Source organism: Trichosurus vulpecula, chromosome 9, assembly GCF_011100635.1.
Source record: "Trichosurus vulpecula isolate mTriVul1 chromosome 9, mTriVul1.pri, whole genome shotgun sequence".
Classification (NCBI taxonomy): domain Eukaryota; kingdom Metazoa; phylum Chordata; class Mammalia; order Diprotodontia; family Phalangeridae; genus Trichosurus; species Trichosurus vulpecula.
The window spans coordinates 28,953,434-28,979,111 of record NC_050581.1 but is presented as its reverse complement, the minus strand read 5'-3'; the positions used below and the strand labels follow the sequence as shown (position 1 = coordinate 28,979,111).

Below are 25,678 nucleotides of genomic sequence, written 5' to 3'. Positions count from 1 at the left end.
CAATGTAACTATTCCTGCAAAATATAGATAACTGGATGAAACAACTTTGATTGAGAAAGATAAATCTTTTGTCCTTTATAGATTATTTATACTCAGACAAAATTAAAGAATCAAAAAAAAAAAATTATGGACTTGAAACATTGTCCTAACATTCTTTAGTGTGTGACTTTCTGCCTCCTTTGTTTGGTTTCATGATACTCTTCCCCTTCCTCTTTACAAAAAAAAAGAAAGAGAGAAAAAGAAAGAAAGAAAGAAAGAAAGAAAGAAAGAAGAAAGAAAGAAGAAAGAAAGAAAGAAAGGAAGGAAGAAAGAAAGAAAGAAAGAAAGAACGGAGGGAAGGAGAGCGGAAGGAAGAAAGCAAAGAAGGAAGTGAAAAAGAAAAAATGTGCACATGTGTGTATAAACACGGCAGGGTGTATTGGGGTGCACCTCCAAAGAACATATATAGAACGTCCCTATGGTTGGTTAGTTGTTGTCCTTTGTTCTCAAAGAGAACCAAAATGTTAGAGTCAAGTTACAGTGTGCACACCTGTAGCTGATCACACCAGTATCATTTTGAAATGCTGTACAACAGGTCGAGTACAAATAGTCCATGTGAACATTTGAGGTGGATTCTTTAAACTTGTGCATTTTGTGTTTCTTTTGAGCTACCTAAATTCTGCTTTGCTCACAGCACACTGCACCTTCTCTGATGAAGGCGTGCCATGCTAGGTGGTCCTGTGCCAGTGTCTCTCATGTCACACAATCAATTCCAAAGTTCTTAAGAGAGATCTTGAGAGGGTCCTTGTACCACTTTTTTTCTGACCACCAAGTGAGTGTTTGCCCTGTGCAGGTTCTCCATTGGTAAGCATACCCTTGGCATTTGAACAACATGGCCAGCCCATCAAAGTTGTGCTCTGTGTAGCAATTTGAATGCTTGGCAGTTTAGTTTGAGAAAGGACCTCAGGGTCTGGTTTCTTATCCTGCCAGTTGATCTTCAGAATCTTCTGAAGACAATTCAAATGGAAGAGATTCAGTTTCCTGGCATGGCACTGGTATACTGTCCAGGTTTCACAGGCATACAACAATGAGGTCAGCACAATGGTTCTGTAGACCTACTATTTGGTAGTCAGTCTAATACCTCTTCTCTCTCACACTTTTCTTCAGAGCCTGCAAAACACTGAGCTAGCTCTGACAATATATGTGCCAACCTCATTATCAATGTGTATATCCCTAGAAAGTATATTGCCAAGGTAAGTGAATTTATCCATAGTATCAAAATTTCTCTATTTGCTGTAACTTATGGTTCCATAGATGGATGGTGTGGTGGTGGCTGATGGAGCACCTGTGGGCCAAAATTAGCCCAAGCAGCAGAGAATCAATCCATACTTTGCTTTTCAGTTTCAGAGGCTGCATTGAGTGCACAATCATCTACAAACAAAAAATAATGCACCAACACTCCCTCCACTTTAGTCTTGGCTTGTCGCCTTTTCTTTCTTTTTTTTGCACTGAATGTGGTGACTTTATTGATGATATACAATACAGGACTCTAGTCTTCTCCCCTGTACTACAGGGGTGCTTTGGGACAAGGATGCGAATGGGATAGGGGATCCCCAGTATAGGAATGCAGGCTCCCCAGTGGTGGATCTCCTTTTTTTGGCTGGAGAATGAAGGTCCATGGCTTTCCACTTTACTCCTTGGAGGCTGTGTAGACCAATGAGGTCTACTACACAGTTGCTATAACCAGACTCATTGTCATACCAGGAAATGAGCTTGACAAAATGGTCATTGAGAGCAATACCAATGCCAGCATCAAAGGTAGAAGAGTGAGTGTTGCTGTTAAAGTCATAGGATACAACCTGATCCTCCGTGTAACCCAAGATGCCCTTCAAGGGTCCTCTGATGCTTGCTTCACTACCTTCTTGATATCCTCATATTTGGCAGGTTTCTCCAGGAAGCAGGTCAGATTCACAACAGATACATTGGGAGTAGGAACACAAAAGGCCATGCCTGTGAGCTTCCCACTCAGCTCAGGTATGACCTTGCCTACAGCCTTAGCAGCACCAGTGGAAGAAGGGATGATGTTTTGGGCAGCACCATGCTCATCACTCCACAGCTTACCTGAGGGGCTTTGAACTGTTTCCTGGGTAGCAGCAATGGCATGGACTGTAGTCATGAGTCCTTCCACAATGCCCAAGTTGGTTGTGCAGGAAGCATTACTGACAATCTTAAGGGAATTATCATATTTCTTGTGTTTCACTCCCATCATGAGCATTAGGGCATCAGCAGAAGGGGCAGAGATAATGACCCAGTTGGCTCCACCCTTCAAGTGAGCCCCAGCCTTTTTCATGGTGGTAAAGACTCCAGTGGACTCTACAACATATTCAGTTCCAGCATCTCCCCATTTAATATTGGTGACATCCCACTCCTGGAAGATGGTAATGACTTTTCCATTGATCACCAGCTTCCCATTCTCAGCCTTGACAGTGCCCTTGAACTTGCCATGGGTAGAATCATATTGAAACATACAAACTATGTAGTTGAGGTCAATGAAGGGGTCATTGATGGCCATGATGTATACTCCACCTGAGGTGAATGCAGCCCTGGTCACTAGGTACCCAACTCAGCCAGATCTGTCAACTCCAACCTTCACCATCTTGTTTTGGGGATGTGACTGAAGCAGCAGATCCTGTCACCGAGTTTGGGAGAAAAGCCTAAAATGGCTTGTAGCCTTTTCAAGTTGAAGAATTTAACATCAGTACTATAGTTGACTTTGATGCCATGTTCATCCTCATTGAAGGCATTTGACAACACTGATGCAAATATCATGCTAAAAAGCATAGGAGCAAGCCCACAGGCTTGTTTCATTCCATTGGTAACTGGGAAAGTGTGAGAGCACTTCCATTATCCAGAGCCTGAGCAAGTATGCTGTAATGAAATTGAGGTACAATACTGATGAACTTCTCAGAGCAACCAGTTTTTGACCTAATTTTACATAAGCTCTCACAACTGACAGTATCCAAGGCTTTGGTCATATCTACAAATATTGTGTACAGACCTCTGCTCTGCTCCTGGCATTTCTCCTGGAGTTGTCACATAGCAAACACTATATTGACTGTTCCTCGGCCCTTTCTGAAGCCACACTGCTCTCAGGTAGATGACCATCTTCCAGGTGAAGGAGGACTCTGGAAAACCAGCAATGACTAAGAGAGAGAGATCCCTCTGTGATTGTCACAGGACAATCTACTTCCTTTACCTTTATACAGATGGACAATGGAGATGTCCTTGAATTCCTGGGGGATAATGATGATTGTGTGGTGCTTTCCTTTGGTAGGCATACAAGTTTGTTGACTAGATTAGTTTTGATTGCAAAACCTATACCAAGTTCACGGCATTCTCTTCACTGCCACTCCAGAAAAAATGTATATCCAGCTCTAACTAGATTTCGTGTTGTCCATAAGTATGTGCACATCCCATGTACTGATGGTGAGTGAAATCATCTTTACAGAAGTTTTTATACTTTTTTGTGTTTTGACCACAAGGTGGGATTTCCCACCTGCCACGGTAAACAGGCCACAGTTGAGTAAGCAGACAATTTTTATGGCACCTTTTCTAGCTCCTTCCTCACCAGGAGGTGAGTAGTGTGGTCCTTAAAAGGCTGCTCAAACACCCAGGGGGCTGCTGAATCCCACTGCTGCTTCCAGTGAGAAGATGACCCTACAGCTGGGCCGCCTGTGTGCAGGGTTGTGACTACAGCTCCCAGTGTATCCTCACCTGCTGCGGCGTCACTTGCCCATTACCATAGGACTTTGAGATAGGTAAAAAATGGTAAAATGGTATGGGTGATGTCTTTTGATTCATGCAGAAATTGGATTTAAATGAGGCAGGGTTGCACAAAGTCATAAGCTTTTCTCTTCCAGAGTCATCACAGTCCAGTGGCAAGACAGTCAAGTGATGGCTCAAGATGCAGTGGATGACCTTGGTATCTTTGATATCTAGTCAAGGTCTAAGCACTCCACAATGCCTGCTTCAGCTGTCTTTATGGCCATTGGAACAAAATCTTCTTATCCTCCCATTCCACCAGGAGAAGTCTTCATGTGCTTGAAGTAGACAGCCCCTTAACTCACCAAAGTGTTTGTGATCCCTCAGTTACCTTCAACCTGGTTTAGCCTGTTTGCCAAAATGGTTTACTGGGGTGTGGCACTGTGCAAGCTATAGCTTCTTGGAGCCACAGGTGAATCACATAGAAACCAAGGGGTAAAGCAGCCCTGAAAAGGGCTCAGCGGCCCTCATACCAGCGTTCCCTGAACACCCTCTACATCCCTACACAACATTTCTAGTACAATATGTATTAGGAGGGCAGAGTTTATAATCTCAAAGAGGATCATATATATGTCTGAAAGGTTCGGAACTACTGAATATAAGAAATTCTCAAAGTAGGAGGCAGAAGAATCAAAGCATATATTTAGGCTCCACAGTAACCAGCCCATGAACCAGCATCCCCATTTTGACATATTGATCAAAAGCTTCCAGGCCCAATAAGTACGCCTCGCAAGAGTAACCAGGAGGCCACAGAGAAGCATGATGGTGTACAGCAAAATCATATACATGCTTCACCTCTATGGTGAAAAGATTACCCACTGGCCTCAAGTTCTTGTTCAGCTTCCTCCCATAGGTCAGCTCTGCTACCGGCAGCTCCTGCTTCTGCTTCAGCTTCGGCTGTGGCTGTGGCTGTGGCTGTAGCAGCCTCTGGCTCCAACGGAAGCTGTTTTTAACCATTCGGCTTCTGCGGGGGTGTAAGGTACGCCGGGGAAAGCACAGGTTCTTTCAATCTGCTTAAGCAAGGTGAAGGGGTTGACCAGGAAAGCACAGGTTCTTTCAGTCTGCTTAAGCAAGGTGAAGGGGTTGACCGGGAAAGCACAAGTTCTTTCCATCAGCTTAAGCAAGGGAAGCAAGGTGAAGGGGCCGACAAGCTTACTCCAATCCAACATACAAACAGCATTCAGTTCAGGGGAAAAAGCCAAACTAGTCAAGGGCACTTGTTGACTAAGTGCTAAGGAGCCCATTTTTGGTTACCAACACAAATATTAAATAATAATGGTGATAGTGGACATTCTTGCTTCATCCATGATCTTATTGGGAAGGCTTCTTGTTTATCCCCATTACAGATGATGCTTGCTCTTGGCTTTAGAAGATATATCTATCATCTTAAGAAAAGCTTAATTTATTCCTATGTTTTCTAATATTTTTAATAAGAATGAGTGTTTATTGTGTAAATAAGTTTAATATGAAGGTTTATGTAGAATCTATATCGGACTGCATGCCGTTTTGGGTGGGAGGGGGGAAGGGAAGGAAGGGAAGAAAATTTGAAACTCAAGAACATGTAGAACTAAGTGTTGTAAACTAAAAATAAAAAAATCTAATTAAAAAAAAGAATGAGTGTTGAATTTTATCAAATGTTTTTTCTATATCTTTTGAGATATTAATATAATTTTTGTTATTTTTGGTATTGGTATGGTCAATTATAGTTATCCTAATATTGAACCAGCCCTGCATTCATGATATAAGTCCCACATGGTCATAGTGTATAATCACTGTGATATATTGCTATGATCTCCTTCCTAGTATTTTATGTAAAATTTTTTGCACCAGTATTCATTAGGGAAATTGGTCTATTTTCTTTCTCTGTTTTGTTCTCCCTGTTTTAGGTAGCAAAACTATATTTGTGTCATAAGAAAAATTTGTTAGGACATACTCTGTATTTTAAAAAAAATATCTTTGTAGTATTGCAATTCATTGTTCATATTTGGCAGAGTTCACTTGAAAATCCATCTGGTCCTAAAGCTTTTATTTTTTCTTAGAAAGCTCATTTATTACTTATTCAATTTCTTTTTCTAAAATGAGAATATTTAAGTATTCTGTTTGCTTTTCTGTTAATCTGGACAATTTATATTTTGGTAAATATTCTTCCTTTTTATTTATATTGTCAGTTTTATTGGCATATCATTGGGCCAAAATATCTCCTAATATTTGTTTTAGTTTCATCTTCTTGGTTGTGTGTTCATTCTTTTCATTTTTGATACTGGTAATTTGGTGTTCTTCTTTCTTTTAAAAATCAAATTAGCCTGTGGTGTATCTTTTTTATTGAGTTTAGCTCTGCTCATCTGTGGGGGAGGAGGAATTTCTAACTTCAACTTCTGTTTTTTTATGTTCTTCTGTTTCTTTCACAGCTCAGTAAGGGCCTATAAGTTGTTGGTAGTCTCAATGCGACATCATCCAGAGGGAGGTCTGTTCGTTGCCCTCCTGATCTGAGCACTATTCTTTACATAAGTAGGTCCCCTGTTCCTTCATGACTGCAACCATTCCTTTCCACCCTAGAACTGCAAACCTAAGACCAGATAATGGGCAACAGAGATGTCAAATGACACTGATCCTATATCCAGGGCCAGTATAAGGATCCCCTGTTATCTCTTTCTGATCTCATGTTCAGCCCTTTACTATCTCTGAGAGCTTGGATGCTTCTGATACCATTGCTTCTTCTGCCACCCCACTCCACAGATGATACCACTTCTGCCATGTCACCTTCCAAGCCAGCCCCTACTCCAGTGTCTGCATACCTCTTTTTGTTTTCCTGAGCTGTGATGGGTTGGAAAAATGACTTACTGTCCCTTTTTTTCCTTTATTTGTTTTACTGTGAAGATTCATTCTGGTGGATTTTTAAAGATGTTGTAGAAGGGGTGTATTGAGAAAGCTCAGCAAAAATGTTTATTTCACTCTGCCATCCTGGCTTTGACTCCAATGATCTCTAAGTTGCAAATCCAATCACTTTTTTTCATCTTTTTTGACTTCTCTGCCACCTTCGACACTGTTAATCATCTTCTTTCTCTTGATACCCTCTTCTCTGTAGGTTTTCAGGACACTGTCTTCTCCTGGTTCTCCTCCTATCTATGTAGCATTTCCTTCTCAAGTCTCCTTTTGCTGAATCTTCATTTAAGCCATGCCCCGTGATGGTGAGTGTCCTCCTCCCATCTCCTAGCCATGGCTTTGTCCCGGATCCTTTTTTCTTTTCCCTCTGTACTATTTCATTTAATGATCTCATTAGCTCCCATGGATTCAATTACCATCTCAATGCTGATGATTCTCAAATCTACTTATACAGCTCTTTCTACTAATCCGCCATCTTGCATTTCCAACTGCCTATTGGACGTCTCAATTAATCATGCTCCAAACTGAACTTACTATCTTTCCTTCAAAATCCTCCCATTTTCCTAACTTCCTGCTTCTACCAATCTCTTCATCACCCGGGCTTAAACCTAAGGATAATCCTCAAGACTTCACTCTCTGTCTCTCACTCCCTTCCATATCCAATCTGTTGCCAAGGCCTATTAATTTTACTTTTGACACATTTCTCATATATACCCCTCCTTTTATCTGTGACTATTACCATCCTGGTACAGGCCCTCATCATCTCCCATAGTTGATGTCCCTTCCTCAAATCTCCCCCCACTTCAATCTATCAGTTTATCAAACTGATCTTTCTAAAGCAGAGGTGTGACCACATCAGCCCCTTGCCCAATACATTCAGTGACTCTCTCTTCTAGAATCACATATAAAATCCTTTACTATTCAAAGTCTTTCATAACCTGTTTTTCTAACCCTAACCCTAACCCTAACCCTTCTACTTTTCCAGGCTTCTTTCATCTTACTCACCTCAACATACAATATGAGCCAGTCACACTGACCTCCTTGCTGTTCCTCTCACAAGACAATCTATCTCCTCACTTGACATATTTTCACTGTCTGTTCCCTATTCCAGGAATGCTCTCTCTCATTTCTGCCTCTTGGATTCTCTGACTTCCTTCAAGTCCCAACTAAAAGCTCACCATGTGCAAGATTTTACTGATTTGATCAATGCTAGTACCTTCCCTCTGTTGATTATCTCCAATTTCTCCAGTATGTACCTTAGGTACATGTACTTGCTTATATGCTGTCTCCCCCTTATGCTGTAAGTTCTTTAAGGGAAGTGTCTTTTGCCTTTTTTGTGTCTCCAGGGCTAAATATAGTGTGTAACACAAGTAAGTGCTTAATAAATCTTTATTGATTGACTAACCAACAACTGAATGATAATTTTCCCAGTACTACAAGTATGTGTTTGGAGTATTCAATACTAATAAAAGTTATAATCAGTATTTTAGGATGGAGGTAAGGCACTAAGAGCTGAAATCTCACAGACTTGTCTTTTATATCCTTTGTTATCCAAACAGAAATCAAACTTAAACCTCAAGGATTTTGCTAAAAGTCACTAATGCAAAAGAATTCAGCTGTCTGAAGCTCACCTCCTTCCAAAGGATTTGAGGTGGTATAAACTGTTAGAAGCAATACATTAAAAGATATGTGTCATGAAGATGCTACTTATAAAGCTGTCCCCAGGTACTTTGTACCCAAAAGGTACATCAAGGATCTTTTCCATTATTTTCACATTATTCACTTCATCTCAGGGATAGCACATATTTGTTAATGGAGACCACTAAGTCCAAATAAGAAAGAAATGTAGTGTTAGGTTTATGTTTCATCTGCTGTATATTGGCCTGCTTAATCATTTCAGTGGGGAGAATATACATTGAAAAATAGATTAGGCCTGAGAAATCTGTGTCCTTTGGCATTTTAAGCTTCTCTCTCTAAAGCAATTAAATGGGAGGAATCATATATCACTATAGCATCCAATGAATTTTTTTTTGTTATTGTTGTTAAGGAAAATGATCAGTTTAGAAGGGGTGCTATGGTTATTTAACGTATGGCTATTTCCCACCACATTAACAGTTCTTATATAGTTCTGCCAATTTTTCTTTTCTTACTGCCAACTCTGATGAGTCACTGGCATCCTGTCAACTCTGGTAACCAACGCCTCTGACCTGAATATCTGCAGGAAATTGGCAGGCTGGAAAAGGAAAGGAGATTTAACGTATTGTTTGGTCAGTGTGGGTACAACAGGCAGTTTCAGTAAATGAATATGGCATTCTTTCAGCATGAAGGAAGAAGTGTTCATTTCTTTAGTCTTTTCTTGGCTGTTTGCCTTTTTGGTTTTCTGCTTTGGGGAATCTATAAGATGTACAAACTGTGATACAGCCTTGCTTTCAATCCTTTCTCATAACATTATCTGACATTGTTACTCAGACATTACATTGCTTCTGATTTTCCATCCATCACCACCTACCAATCCCCATAGAATCAAACCATAGACCTGATAAGAAAACCCCAGAAAACACAGAACATGGAGATGCAGCCAATGTATCATTTCCTGTGTCTCTAGGTTTTTTTTTTTATTTATGAAGGCAACTTCAACGCATGCAGAAAGATTTTTATAGCTGCAGGCTTTTTCATTTGTAATAGCTCTGAAGGGGTGCTTCAGCTTGTAAACCCAAATGATTATTCATGTCAGTAACAAGACAAACAAGTTAACAGAGTGCATTTGCTTTTGTTATACATTGATTTACCTCATTGCAAATCATTGCAAAGTTATCTAGAAAGGAGGTTAAGGGGGACTGAAAGGATGAGATAATAGTAGTAACCGGCATTTATTAGATAGTTTGACCTATGATTTCATCTGCCATAGGGAACTCTTGGTGTGAAAACTCTTTACATTCATGCATATTGGGAGAAATTCAGGGTTTTGTCCATGGTGACACAACTATTAATGTGTCAGTTACAAGACTTGAACTGAGGTCTTCCTGGTTCCAAGGCCAGACCCTTTTACACTATACCATGCTACCTCTCAACTGCTATTTCTCAAATATTCAAATGTATCTCTTATCTCAGAAATTTGGGAGTTCCTTCCAATTTCTATGCTTTTCTAATCTATGCTTGTCTAGTGGCTGTCACTCTCGACTGACATTTACAACAGGCTTTTGTCTGCAAAGCATTTTGCGTACATTTTCCCATTTGATCCCCCCAACAATCCTGGGAAGCAAGTAATACAGGTGTTATTATTCCCATTTTACAGGTTAGGAAACTGAAGCTCTAAGAGGATAAATGACTTGCCCACAGTCACATAACGAGATAAGCATCTGAGTTAAGATTTGAATGCTGGGCATACTACCTACTAGCTACTAGATTTTTTTTTTACTTCAGACTAGTCCTAAAATTTAAACTTGAGCATAAGGAAGCTATTTCTGGGATAATGTAGAGGCAATATATTTGTCTATAATCTGTGAAAGGATAGGTTATAACAAGGCCAGATATGTGTTCCTAGAAGCAATTTCTTTTGATACCCTGAACTTGGTCAACTCCAATTCAAGACTTAGGCTTTAGATGCTGAAAGGTTTAGATTGACTAGAGGTGGCACTCATATACTTGGCAAACTATCTGAAAATCTATCAAGAAATATTCCTGTGTATTATAACACTAATGCCCATTTGTTGATGCTTCCTATTCCTCAACTATTGCCTTCACACCAAAACACATTCATGTTCTGTTTATGTGACTCTCTATCCCTATCCCCAGGGCTGGCTACATGTATCTTCTCCGTAACAGTTACCTCTACTGCCTGCTTTGAAGTTCAACTCTGCCTAGAGCCAGTCTGTTTACCATATAGATGGTGCGATAAACATGATTGTGAACTTGGGTTGAATTTCTTTATGACCCCCAGAAAAGTTATGACCTTTTGCACATGAGAGTTAATTTGTTACTTAACTAAAAACATCCAAAAGTTTTACTCGGGCTGAAGCATGATGTCTAAAATGAGCTTAATCCTCAAAACAGTCCTTATGACAGTCCCTGACGGACAGAGTGATCCACTTTCCACAAAAAAGATTTCATTACTTTATTGTTGGAAAGGAATAGCTAAAATTATAGTGAAAGCAGTTTCTGAAATTAAAATTGTATTCTTAAAAGAATGCCAATGATGTTAAGTTTGTTCTCTACTTCATTCATCTCTAGAATGCTCTTGACTATACACACGCACACACATATGTACATATAAATATATATATATATATATATATATATATATATATATATATATATATATATATATATATATATATTCTTTGTTTTCTCTACCATCCTCCAGTATCTTCCTTACCCTGGAAGATCCCTCTGCTCCTATGCCCCCTTCCTCTTTCTGGTTCCTTCTGAAACCACTATTTTAAGGAAGGATGACTAGGCCAACCATGGTCACTCCTTTCTTCTTCTCTGAGCCCCACTCCTTACCACATAGTTATCTCCCACTCTCTTTTTTGCTTCTTTTTATGTGCTCTCTTCCCTCCTTGAGGTAAGTCTTAGCACAGTACCTGGCACATAGTAAACTCCTAATAAACATTCATTGACTTGACTAATTCCTGTTTTTACTTAAGCAGTTTGGGGCAATTTGGATCATCTGTTTTGTTTTTCCAATAACATAACAATGAAATTCCTTATGGTTTACTAATATAAGAGTACATTAGGAATAGATAACTTTCTTCTGTGTACAAGTTCCTACCCCTTTCATGGACACTGGAGGTAGAGACAAGTAAATGGGCAGGTGATGCCTACTTGCTTCCCTTGTACATACACAGAATGGACTACCGACCTGTGTCTCTCTGTGTATGTGTCAAAAAGCACCCTTAGCCTCCTAGTTTCTTTCTAGAGTTCTATTTCCTTTAACCTGACCTTGGAATATATATATATATATGTGTGTGTATATATATATATACGTATATATATATATATATATATATACATATATATGTGTATATATATATATATATATTTTAAAATAATTTAATAATTCATACATTTTATCAGAATTGCTGGAATAGCCTCCACTTCCCATTTAGATAAGTATATCCTTCCCAACTTTGGTGATCCAGAGGAATACAATATTAGCATTATAGATTACAGAAGGTTTACTGGATGGAATAATAATTTTAAAAGATGCAATATTAAACATTTTAGCATTCTATCACTATCATAAAGAAATGAAAAACCTATACTTTCCCCTCCCCAATCTTTGGCTGAGCATTCTAGTGTACCCAAATGTCTGTGTGCATGTTTGTGTACACCACTTTCAAAGTCAAGAGGGGAAAAAGAAGGAATTACCTCGCTAACATCCAATCAAAATCCACATTAAAAGATTCAAAATGAGACAATATCTTGGACTTCTCTCAGGGATAGCTTCTCACAATCTCCTTCCCCCTAACCCACCCTTTAAATCCCTGCTTAGCACAGTGCCATGTGCAATTTCTACCTTCCCTAACCAGGAACCAGCAAATCATTAGGGAATCCAGTTTCCAGGAAACTGTGGCTTCATAGATAGTTCAGAAAACTTTGCCCAAGGGGTTGAGGGAGGGGATCCAGTATTCCTATTTCATGGGCAGAGTGACTCTTACCTATAATGTCTTTGCAATAGGTTTACTGGATATGCTGCATCACTGTCTGACATCCCTAGATTTACTACTATATAGTAGTCAATTCCCTTTTCATCAAAATTCCTTGCTGAAATACTACATTAATGACAATAACTTGAACAATTCAATTCTTAACCTGTATTTCCTATTTTCTACCCACTAGACAAAGATAAGACATTTTAAAGTCAGAAATCAAGTTCTTTCAAAAGATGTATGCCCCTTCCTCCCATGAAAGATTTTGTAGCCCCTGCAAAATTACAAGAATACTTGAACATCTGCAAATATCATGAAAAATATTAAAATGCAGCACAACTAAGATAATCATTCCCACATCTTGGGTAGTTATCCTAGGGCACCATTTATTCAATATACACACTACTATCACATCCAGTAAATAGCAAAATGCAAATTCTAGGAAGAAGGCTGCTTCAATGACTAAATGTCTAAATTATAAATGTCTAAATTATATGCAAAACATATTCATGTACCTATAGCAACAGTATGTATCTATCACTAATGCATTTACAAATAAGCAGAAAATAGACTCAAAAAAATAAGGGGGAAAAAAGAAACAAAAAATTCAATCATTGTTGTAAGCTCCTAGAGGGAAGGGACTGCCTTTCTTTTTTGTTAATTATGTCCCTACCACTTAGCACAGAGCCTGGCATGTATTAGGCATGAAATAAATATTTACTGGATTATATTATTTGGATTATATATCCAACCCTTTGGATGAAGGGTTCTCAATCTGGGATCCACAGATTTTATTTACCCATTTAAAAACATTCTGAAAAAAGATCCATAGGCTTCATCAGACTTCCAAAATTAAAAACACATGACACACAAAAAAATTAAGAACTCCTTCCCTGGATTTATGCAACAAGTGAATTGCAATATGTCATCTTTTGCCATCTCTTGCCATTTTCTGACATTACAGTGTATGTAGGTTACAAACTCTCAGGGAGATAAATTAGATGATCGCAGTCACAAAGTCTAGATTCTAGGTTATATATCTAGCTCCAGGCAATTCTGTCTAGTTCAATAACACATCATCAATTGTCTATTGTATGTTTCAGATTGGATATCCCAGAGAAAAAGCAAACTCAGCATACCCAAAGCAGAATTATCTTCCTCCTTTCTTCTAAAACTTCCCTATTTCTCTCAAAGGCACCACCATTCTTCCGTCTCTCAGATTCCTAGTCTTGGCACCATCTTTCACTCCTCACTCTGCCTTGCCCCACAAATCCAATCAGCTACAAAATCTTTCCATTTATATCTCCACATCTCTTCCATCCATCTCCTCTCTAATCAGAAAACTACTACCTTAGTTCAGATCCTTGTCACCTCTTCCTTAGTTTATTGCAACCATGTCTCAAGTCTCTCCCTACTACAATTCATCATCCACAGAGCTACCAAAGTGATTTTCCTTCTCAACAAACTCCACTTTATTCCATTGCCTGTAGAATAAAATTTATATTCTGTTTAGCTTTAAAGCCTTTTACAACCTGGCCATGACCTGTCTTTCCAACCTCATTATTTATTATTCCTCCTCCCATATTCTACAGTCTGGACAAACTGGCTTTGCCTTGGTTCCCCACACATGACAATACCATCTCCTATCTCTGCTTTTACACTAGCTATCCCCTGTGCCTAGAATGTACCTCTTCCTCATCCCTGCCTCAAATAATCCATAACTTCCTTCAAAATGCAGTTCATGCTTTAACTTCGACATGAAGTCTTTCCTGATCTCCTCAACTGCTGGTGGCCTTCCTCTCAGACTATCTTATATTTAAGTACTTTGTATTTATTTGCATTTATTCTCTTTTTATTTATTCTGTATATACTGATAAAGTCAGACTCCATATTCAAGTACTATATAATAGTGATATAATATAGACAATATAATATGTAATTTATGTAATGACAGCTAGGTAGTGCAGTGGATTGAGCACCAGACTTGGAGTCAAGAAGACTCCTTTCTGAATTAAAATCTGGCCTCAAACACTTACTAGCTGTGTGACCCTGGGTAAGTCACTTAAGCTTGTTTGTCTCAGTCTCCTTATATATAAAATGACCTGAAGAAGGAAATGGCAAACCACTCCAGTAACTTTGCCAAGAAAACTCCAAATGGGGTCACAAATAGTCAGATATGACTGAAAATGACTGAACAACAGCAATGTATGCATTATTTTTAATATAACCACATATAATGTAGATGTGGATGCATCTAATATAAAATGACTAACCCATGTGTGATACACGGAGATAGATTTTTAGATCTGGGATCTGGAAAGTACCATTCCCTATCTCCAAAAGGAAACTTCAATTTCTACCTTTGTGGAGAGTAGGGAGAAGGTCTTTACTATGCCACCGATAGTAACAGCAGAAGGAATCCAGATGTCCAGGAGAGGTTTTGGATTAGAATTATATCTATCCACCACACCTCCAACATTGGTAGCTGTCATGTAAGAGGCCTAATTCTGATCAAGTGCTTTGATAACCAGTTTCATGTTGCTTCAGCTCTTTATGAAAGATACTTCAACTTCTCTGAAAAGGTTAAAGCTTCCCAAACTCTGAGGTACAGCAAGGATATAAAGTCCTGTTTTTCTGGCCTCTGATAGTTTACACCCCTGATCCAAACTCATAAATCTAGCACATTTCTTCAGAAAAGCTATGAAGAGGCCAGGGCATATGCTGTACAAATTTTGTCCATTGGAAAGAATAGCTGGAAAAAGTTAGTTTGGCTGAAAAAATTTATTTTTGAATCATCATTAAATGGATTAAGACTGAATGAAAAGCAGAAGTGAGAAAAGCTTATCAAACCCTATAGATGAGAATCTTTCTTGCCCTCAACTTGAAAATTTTTACCTGCTCATTTCAAATATATCGAGATAAACAAGATGTAAAGCACATGAAATCTATTGGAAAAAGAAAGGAAATAAGCATTTACTAACATATTGCTGTCAGTGTACATCCATTTCAGCCTGCAATGACCTTTTGCTTTGGACTCCAACACAGATCCTTTCCCTTAAAGTAAGGTGTGTCTGAGATGTCACCTTTGGGCACCTGCAAAGCAAATGATTGCAAGTGATTAAGTAGTCTGTTGACTGTCACCAGCATGAAGAATGTGACTAAGAGAACACTCCAGCCCTAGTATACTGGAAAAGGATGGTTAGTTTCTAAGTGATGCATTTTCCAAAGAAGAAATTCAACTACCTCTCTAAATCATATACCTCAACATTTTTCAACTAAGTGGCCTTGACTCCAAACTTTCCTGTTCTTTAAGTAGTATGCAGCTGCAAAGGATAAAATAAATTTCTGGATGGGTAACTTCATTTAAGCATAATTTATCAAATGTTTTCCGAAAGTATTTGTGGTCCTTTGATGCTGCCCTATATACCAGGTTTGGTCTGTTAGGATGCATAATTGTAGCACAAAACATTAACTTTACTGTTTAAACACTTAATTCTCTCTTATCATTGACTAGACTAGGAAGATCCCAGGTATTTCCTAAAGGGTTGCTTTTCATTTTATTTGTGTAAAATTGCTATAGATTAGGAATGTGAAGTAGAATTGGAAGGGAAAGAACGTCAAGATTATCTGAACCAAATCCCTGATTTTACAAATGAGGAAACTAAGGCCCATAGAGTTTAAGTGACCCGGCCAAGATCCTCCCCCCCCCCCGCCCAGGAGTGAGTTGCTGAGCCTGTAATTGAACCTAGACTCTGACCCTGGTCCCTTCCCCATTCCAATGGTTCTCAAACTTTTTGATCATTGAAAATTATTGGAACCAGAGTAGCAAGGTGGCACAATGGATAGAGCACTGGTCGTGGAATCAGGAGAACCTGAGTTCAAATCCAACCTCAGACACTTGCTACTTACTAGCTGTGTAACCCTGGGCAAGTCACTTAACCCCATTGCCTCACCCCCTCCCACAGATCTTCTGTCTATGTGGGTGATGTCTATCAATATTTACTATATTAAAAGTCTTAGTACAGGGTGTTCCTAAAGTCTGGACACATAGGAGATGTGGAGTTATTACATCAAGTTCATGTGAATCTTGCAAAGCGCATCAACCTTTGCATCACAAATGATGGAAATCATACTGAAGATGTTATTTGTTAATATTCCAATTAAATAAAATGCTGTTGAAAATTTCATTCATTTCATTTCTTGAAAATATGCATTTTTGCCTATGTGTCCAGACTTTAGGAACACCTTGTATTATAGTCAAAATAGTTTTGACCTTAAAGGTTCCCTAAAGGCCTCTAAGAAATCTTTACAGGTGCTCGGATTACACGCCAACACTTCTGCAGAGGTAGTCGGGGTTTTTTTTGTTTGTTTGTTTGTTTGATTGTTTTGTTTTGTTTTGGATTGGTTTGGTTTTCACCTTGAAGCTTTATTTCTATGTACCTTTTACAAATTCATGCTCACATTTATTGAATATGGATTTCTGTAAACTTGTCTAACTTGCTGATTTTAAATAGACCTATCTCTCTAAAATCCACAACAGGTTGCATGACAAATGGCAAAAATCTGGATAAAACCTCCACAAAAGCCTTCCTCTGATGCCTTATCAAGGACTGCAGGTGACTGACCCTGGGTTCTGGAAGGTATCTATAAGAGAAGTTAAAATTTTAAATGGTTTTCAGTGCTGCATGACCCTCTTCTACTTCCAAAATAGCAGTAACTGAGTGGTGGGAAAGGAATAAAAAGTAGAAATGACACATGACAGATTCAGAGGAATGTAGACTTACATGAACTGATGGAGAGTGAAATGGGCAGACCAGGAGAAAAGTTTATGTCATGACCATGTTGGAGAATTTCTCAACCCAGAGATCCTAAGGTTCTCCCAGGAGAATAATTCCTCCCACATAGGTTCATTTAACTGGAGGTCAAAAAATCAAAAGGCAAGGCTAGAAGATAGTTTAATTTATATCAATTAATTTACACGGCTTTAAGACAAATGGCAAAAAACCTACTTCTCATCTACTTTCCTTATTTCAGAGTTTAAATGGGACAGGTTGTCAGGTGATTTGGGAGTTGGGGGTTGAGGATGAAAAAATCTTAACTTTGGGGTAAGTTTGGTGTGATACGAATGTTTCCATGTAGTTAATTTCATTGGACTTTGTTGGTGGGAACAGAGGCCCCTAGTTAATCTCACCAGAATTTATTGGAGGTGAAATGGAATCCACTCAGAGTTTATTTTTATTTATACAACCCTCAGGCTACATTATTTTGAGCTCTAAGGCTACTATTTCTAAGGAGATGTTCCCCAAACCTCACAGCACACAGGTTTTGTACATTTTCTCCACAATGATGATAAAAATAAGGGAGAATAACCTTGGAAGACTCAAGAAGCAAAGCAGACTCATCACGATTTCAAGACTGCTGATGAAATGCATCTTTACTCTCATTATCTGGGCAGAGAGGTGAAGGTCTAAAGGTACAGAATCAGGCATTCATTTGCAGACATTGCTGTAGTGTTGATTTGTTTTGCTTGGCTAGAAACATTTGTTAGAAAGGATGACTTCTACTCAGATGAGGAGGAGAGGAACATGAGATTATGATAGACAAAATTTTTAAAGCACCAAAATCATTTGAAATTCAAAAATGTGCATTAAACAACTCATTATTATACCGTTTTTAGACTATAAAAAAGTCATTTAATTTTCAGTTGTCTTAATGTGAGAACCGAAGATCAAAGAGACCATATACTTTGGGAAGAACTGAAGCACTCATCAATCTGATGTTTTAAGGCCTATGACAATCTGGATCCAAACCACCTTTCCAGTCTTGTCCTCCCTTTGCACACTATACTTTCTAACAAAACCAGACTCCTATCTATTCTCCAAACTTGACATTTCATCCCTCACCCCCAGACACTGGTGTAAACCATCATCCATTTTCATATCAGCATTTCAAAGTCTTTATCTTCCTTCAAGACCCAGCCCATGTGCCTTGCCCTCAGTGAAGTTTTCCCAACTTTTAGTGCCTTCTCTCTCCTCAAATTGTTGTTCAGTCATTTTAGTTGTGTCTAATTCTTTGTGACCCCATTTGGTGTTTTCTTGTCAAAGATAATGGAGAGGCTTGTCATTTCCTTCTCCAGCCTATATTACAGATGAGGAAACTGATGCAAACAGAGTTAAGTAATCACTTAAGTGTCTGAGGCCAGATTTGAACTCAGGAAGATGAGTCCTCCTGGCTCTAGGCCCAGCACTATATCTACTGCTCTACCTAGCTGCCCTTTCCTCAAATTACCCTGCACTTAATTGTCTATACACTCATTTCCCTATAACAGATTGTAAACTGCCTGAGGGCAGGGATAAGTTTGGGTTTTTGTGTTTATATCCTCAGGACCTAGCATGATACCTTCTACAATGTAAATACTTTGCCTATGTTTCTTAAGTTGAATTACGTATGTACTGTTGTAACCCTAGCTCCCACTCAAGTCAGATAGGAGAGGGGAACCCATATGTGCTGCATATGGAGGAAAACATGACTCTTAACTGGCAGAGAAAACAGCTGAGTCAAAGCTGTGTACCTGCATAAGAGACAGTGTTGGTACAAGAACTTTTCAAGGGAGAGACATGTGTTGTGTCTCTTCAGGGGAGACACACATAGAGAGGAAAGGACTTTGGTAGCTGTAGACATTTAGGGAAAGCTAGTTCTCCAATATGTCCCTGACTTTCACTTTGCCTCCCTAGAGAAGGAATTTGAGTATATATAGTATATATATATATAGTATATATCCATATATAGTATATATCTCCATATATAGTATATATATCCATATATAGTATATATATCCATATATAGTATATATATCCATATATAGTATATATATATCCATATATAGTATATATATCCATATATAGTGTATATATATATATATATAGTATATATATATCCATATATAGTATATGAGTATATAGAGAAGGAAAATGAGTATATAAGCGAAGATCTCATCTCACTCCTATTTAAGAGCTCATTATATGTTTTTCTGGTATGGCCTAATCTGTAGAACTCTGGCCTCTGTTTACCATTTGCTTGGATAAGTGGATCTACTTGGTATTCTATGTTTGTGATGATATTTTGTGTAACCAGCATTCGATGGGAAAGGATAAGCTTTCAAATGTAAGTAAAAGGGCTACCTACCTCCTTTAGAGCAACCAAGGGAGTGACTTTTGTTTTGAACTTCCCCATTTTTGTACACTAGGCCAGCAATATCTAAGAGGACAGATAGTTCTAAATCTAGTATGATCCTCCTTGTGTGGAAAGGTATGTAAAAGGAGCATGGTGTCCAGGCATGGTCCTTATCCTATTCCCCTTAAGGTGGAAATCAGTTTCCCTATGAGAAGTTAGACGAGATTCCAGAGAATCTGCCTGTACACCACATATCTATATATTTACACAATTCACGTAGCCTCATCTGTGTTACGCTGGCACACTTCCCTACAAAAAACACTGACATACATTAAAAAAAAGCAGCTAAATAGAATGAAGCTTCAAAAGTTCTAATAAAACAAGTAAAGGAGTTGCCAGATTAGCTTTTAATTAATTTCCATCTTACACCTAAAGGCCAAAAAGAAATCATTTCATGGTCATCTTTTCTCACCATGAAACCTTTTTTCACACAAAATTTCAGAATTGGAGCAGATTTTAGAAGTCATTTAGGCTAGCTCATGGGAAAATGGGCATCCCTTCTACAACAATTGCAATAAGTGGTCATCCTAACTCCTTTTGAAATTCTCTAGTGAAAGGGAACCCAGGGCAACCTAGTCTACTTTTAGACAGCTCTAGATTGGGGGAATTTACCCTTTTATTGAGTTCAAATCTGTCTCTACACAACTTCAGTACTGCAGTTCAAGTACTGTCCTCTAAAGCCAAGCAGAATGCCCAGATCACTTAAGACGAAGGTACCCATGTGGAAGAGGGCAGGGACCTGCTTCTATGAGAAGACATCCTGTGTTCCTCTACCAAGCGGGGAGGAGCTGCCTCTTTCCAAAAGTGGATGTATACCAAGATAAGGTCAAAATGGGTACATGATTTTTTCATAAAGGGTAGCAAACTAGCATAATTTGCTATATATAATTTGCCATAAGCAAATTGGGAGAACACGGAATAGTTTACCTGTCAGATGTATGGATAAAGGAAGAATTTAGGACCAAAGAAAATATAGAGAGAATTATAATATGTAAAATGGATAATTTTAATTACATAAGATTAAAAAGTTTTGCACAAATAAAACCAATACAACCAAAATTATAAAGAAGGAAGAAAACTGGAGAATCATTTTTATAAGTATCTCTGATAAAGGCCTCATTTGTCAAATATATAGAGAACTGAGTCAAATTTAAAAAAATACAAGTCATTCACCAACTGATAAATGGTCAAAGGATATGAACAAACAGTTTTAGACAAAAAAAAACCAAAGCTATCTATACTCATATGATAAAATGCTCTAAATCACTATTAGAGAAATGCAATTTAAAACAACTCTGAGGTACCACCTCATGCCTATCATATTGGCCAATGTGACAAAAAAGAAAAATGATGGATGTTTGAGGGGATATGGGAAAACTGGGAGACTAAAGCACTATTGGTGGAATTATGAACTGATCCAACCATTCTGGAGAGCAGTTTGGAACTATGCCAAAAGGGTTATAAAACTGTGCATATCTTTTGACCCAGCAATACTACTACTAGGTCTATATCCCAAAGATATCAAAAAGGGCGGGGGGGAGAAAGGTCCTATTTGTATAAAAATATTTATAGCAGCTCTTTTTGTGGTGGCTAATAATTGGAAATCAAAGGGATGTCTATCAATTGAGCAATGGCTAAACAATCTGTGGTATATGATTGCAATGGAATATTATTGTACTATAAGAAATGACAAGCTGGATAATTACAGAAAAACCTGGAAAAACTTGCATGAACTGATGCAAAGTGAAGTGAACAGAACCAGGAAAACATTATATACAGTAACAGCACAATTGTTTAATGAAGAATTGTGAATGACTGAACTATTCTCCACAATACAATGATTCAAGACAATCCCAAAGGACAAATGATGAAACACAGTATCCACCTCCAAAGAAAGAACTTATATTATTTGAATACAGACTGAGCATGCAATTTTTCACATTCTTTCTTTCATTCTTTTTCTTTTCTTCAAGCCTTCTTGTACAAAATGACTAATATGGAAATGTTTTACATGATTGCACATGTATAACCTATATTTGATTGCTTACTGTGGGGGGGCAGTAGGAGGGAAGGCAGGATAGAATTGGGAACTCAAAACTTTTTAAAAAATATTTAAAAATTGTTTTAACATGTAATTGGGGGGAAATTTTATATATATATATGTGTATATATATATATATATACACATGTATACACATGTATACACACACACACACACACACACACACACACACACACACACATATATATAAAACACCAATAAAATAACTCACATTTTCAGAAAAAAAAAACAGGTGGAACAGCCTGTGTATTGAAAATTTATCAGACTGAAACAGTCTCTCTTTTTCTGGCAGTGTCCTGTGAGGATGATGGTTCTGTTCAAGTAAGACAAGTGGGGGAAAGGGCTACCTCCTGCCCATTTTCAGACCCTATGGCCTCAAGAAATGGAATTAGTGTTTTGTCAGGTACAGTTTAATCTCCAAACCTGGATGGATGGCGCTAGCCCAGAAGGGAAATACTGAGAAGCCCAGGAAGACTTGAAATTTCATGGGACCATGCTATATAGAAATGGAAAAAATTAAGCTACGAAACTAATTCTCCTCCTCTTTCCAGAAACTTAGGTGGTATAAGGGGAGGGAAGATTCCCTCTGGGTGTTTGGGAGTGAGGGGAGAGGGAAGGAAGTTGTTTGTATATGTATTTGTATTATATCTTTGAAGCAAACATTCCTTTGCAAAAGCTAATCTGACTGTTAAGCGAATAAATCGAACTGGAGTCTAAGCAACACCCTAAAATTAGGAGAACATTATTGATGGGGGCTGGAACCATTGGCAGGAATTCCCAGTCTCCCTTAATGGCACCAGAGGGCCCTGGGGGAGCGGTGAAATATAACACGCCGGGGTTTCCCACAGTAGAGAACCTTGGTACTCACTCACTTATACTTTTAAGTAGTATGCCTTCAAAAATGTGAAGACAACTATCTTGTCTTATTAAGTCTTCTCTTGTCATTACTTAACATTCCAATTCTTTCTACTTGGTATGGCATGATCTCTTGTTCCAAAAACTATTAAAATGTCAAGTTTGGAAAGAAGCTCAGACATTACCTAGTCCAACTTTTCTCTGAACAAGAAGACCCTCTTCTGACATACCGTCATGCAGCATTTAATAGTAACAAAGTAGATAGAGTGCCAGGACTGAAGTCAAGAAGACTCATCTTCATGAGTTCAAATCTGGCTTCAGACTCTTACAAGCTGTGTGACCCTGGGCAAGTCACTTAACCTTGTTTGCCTCAGTTCCTCATCTATAAAATGAGTTGGAGAAGGAAATGACAAACCACTCTAGTATCTTTGCCAAGAAAACCCCAAATGGGGTCACGAAGAGTCTGAAATAACAAAACAACAATAGTAATATTTCTACAGTGTGTACTATGTGCCAGGCACTGTGCTAAGCACTTTACAACTCCTTGGCATATGAGAAAGGTTAAATAATCCCTCAAAGATTCTTCCCTCCCTTTGAAAAACAGCTTTTAGGAAGAACAAACACAGTAAACTGCGGTGTACATTTTTTGAGGCAACTAGATAGTGGATAGAGTGCCAGGCTTGGAGTCAGGAGGACCTGGGTTCAAATCCAACCTCAGACACTTACTGTGTGACCCTAGACAAATCATTTGACCTTGTTTGCCTCCATTTCACTGTTAATGAAATGAACTGGAGAAGGAAATGGCAAACCACTCCAGTATCTTTGCCCAAAAAAACCCCAAATGGGGTCATGAAGAGTCAGACTATAAGTACATTTTTGAGGAACCACAAACTTCTCTAGCTTTTCATGTGGTATTTAGGAGCTACATCTCAACAGGAACAGTGTCCTTCACTAGAATTATTTGAGAAAGAACTGGATTTAGCTAAGTAGCACTAAAGGACGATTGCAACCAAATCAAAAATAGCCAACAGGATTTTGAGAAAGCTAGTAAGTTTTGGAGCCAGCATGTTGTAGTGGCAAGAGCAGTGAATTTGGTATCAGAAGACTTTAATTTAAATCCTGGCTTTACTACTTGCTACCTTGAGACCTTGGGAAAATCACTTTAGCTCATTATAGGCCTTAGTTTCTTCATCTCTAAAGTAAAGGGCTTTCTACCCACCTCCTGAGAAAGAGAGATGATAAGCTCTGGGTGCAGAATGAACCACATATTTTTTGGACCTGGTCAATATAGGGATTTGTTTGTTTGATCATCCATACCTTTGTTTGATCATGCATACTTGTTACAAGGGCTTTCTTCTTCTTTTACTTTTTTCAATGAGGGGCAAAGGAAGGAGGGAAAGAAAATATAATTGTTAATTTTTTAAAACTCAATTTAAAGACAAAAAATACAATGAAAGGGTGCAATTTGATGACCTGGGATATTTTCTGGAATGAAATTTGTCTTTTGGTAGGGAACATTGGCCTTCTCTCTGGCATAATGTACCAAAACCACAAGCAATTTTTTCATGTCTTAACAGATAGACTTTCAATTGTCTCAAGTGATATGTAAGTTGTAAGGTCCTGGAGAGCAGGAATTGTGTCTTATCACTTTCCTAAGTTCCAAAGTACCTTTAGTACAGTAGATATTCAAGTAACATTTGTTAAATAAATGAATAAAGGAGTACCCTACAGATCAAATGACTAAAGATTTTAGATTTTTAGGATCCTTCAACCTAAGATTTTAGTCTCATTTTTATCTAGGCCCCTGTGAATTTCCCCTGAGTTTGGACAGTCTGTGGCTACTGGGCATGTATATCGTTACTAATTAAATGAACACACTTTAAATCTCTGCATGACAATGTATGCCACAGATTTGTCTTGGGTCCAATCCAACCAAGATAATTACTCAACTCTCTTTTTATAAGGCAGTTATGTAACATAGGCCCCAAAGACTGCATTATAGTAAGGTCTCTGAATTTTCTTTCAACCAATAATATTTCTGCCCAAAGAACCTGTATATATATTTAACTGCCAAATGTCACTGATCTCCACTCCCTGGGGAGTTCCCCACTCACTCTGATGTTTGTACATGCTCCACCGATGAAGAAACAATGAGTAAGTACTGTGCCCTCAGTGGTGATTAGAGAGTCAGAGACGGTTCTTCAGTTCATCCTCTTTCTACAGTGGTGCTGATGAGGTTTAGATTGTGGGAGCCCCCTTGAAATCCCCTTGTATCTTCCCACTAGATATGAGGCATTTGCCTGAAGCCATAAGACTTTCATTATTGCTAGCCCCAAATCTCTAGGCTAGGTTACTCTTAACCTAGCCTAGCCCTCCATTGTCTGGCTAGTTTCCCCCTCGATCTCATCGAAGTGTCTATGCCCAAAACTGTTACACTTAAACTAGCCTAGCCCTACATAGTCTGTTATCTCCAGGTAGCCTTCAGCTACTTCCCACCCTTAATCCATTCTCTTGGTTCCTGGAGTCTGAGCTCATCCCAGTCCCATCAAGCTCCTCCTTAGACTTCTCCTCAAGACCCTCCCTAAACCCCTCCTCCCATCACCCCAGGACCACCCCTAGATCCCTCCTACAGTCTTTGTGTATATAAGTTTCATCTTGCCTCCATGAAGGTACTCAGATTCCATCTACCTCAGACGGAATCTGGCCCGCTTGTGAAAATGAATGTCACAAAGGGTGGGATTTCTTAAGACAACCCATTATGGTGAATCTGTAATAAACCTTCTTTCTCTTTGGCTGTGAGAAGGCTTGAGTTGAATTCTTTTAAGCAGGACCCAGTATGCTGGTATTTTGGGGTCTTGAGCACCCCTAAAAACATATAGTTCCCTGACCTCTTCATATGGTTCCCTGACCTCTTCAGTGCCACTTGCTTTCTGGGTTTGAGGACTCCTTGAGTTCCTAAGCCCCTTTCAGGGAATCTCTGAGGTCAAAACTATTTTCATAATAATAACATTATTTGCTTATTAAAATACACCTCCATATCCCAACTACATATCCGTGTGAGGTTAGGTTTTCTTCATATGTTTCAACCAAAACAACCCATAATACTGGTAGCTAGTAACTAACATTTACATAGTGCTTCTATGTTCCAGGCACTTTGCTAAATGCTTTACAGTTATTATCTCATTTGGTCCTC

The 25,678-nt window shown here is 38.6% G+C and overlaps 1 pseudogene; it reads right to left on the bottom strand.

Moving 5' to 3' along the window:
* Nucleotides 1-1,669: 1,669 nt before the first annotated feature.
* LOC118831176 lies at nucleotides 1,670-2,635 on the bottom strand (annotated as a pseudogene).
* Between the last annotated feature and the right edge of the window lie 23,043 nt (nucleotides 2,636-25,678).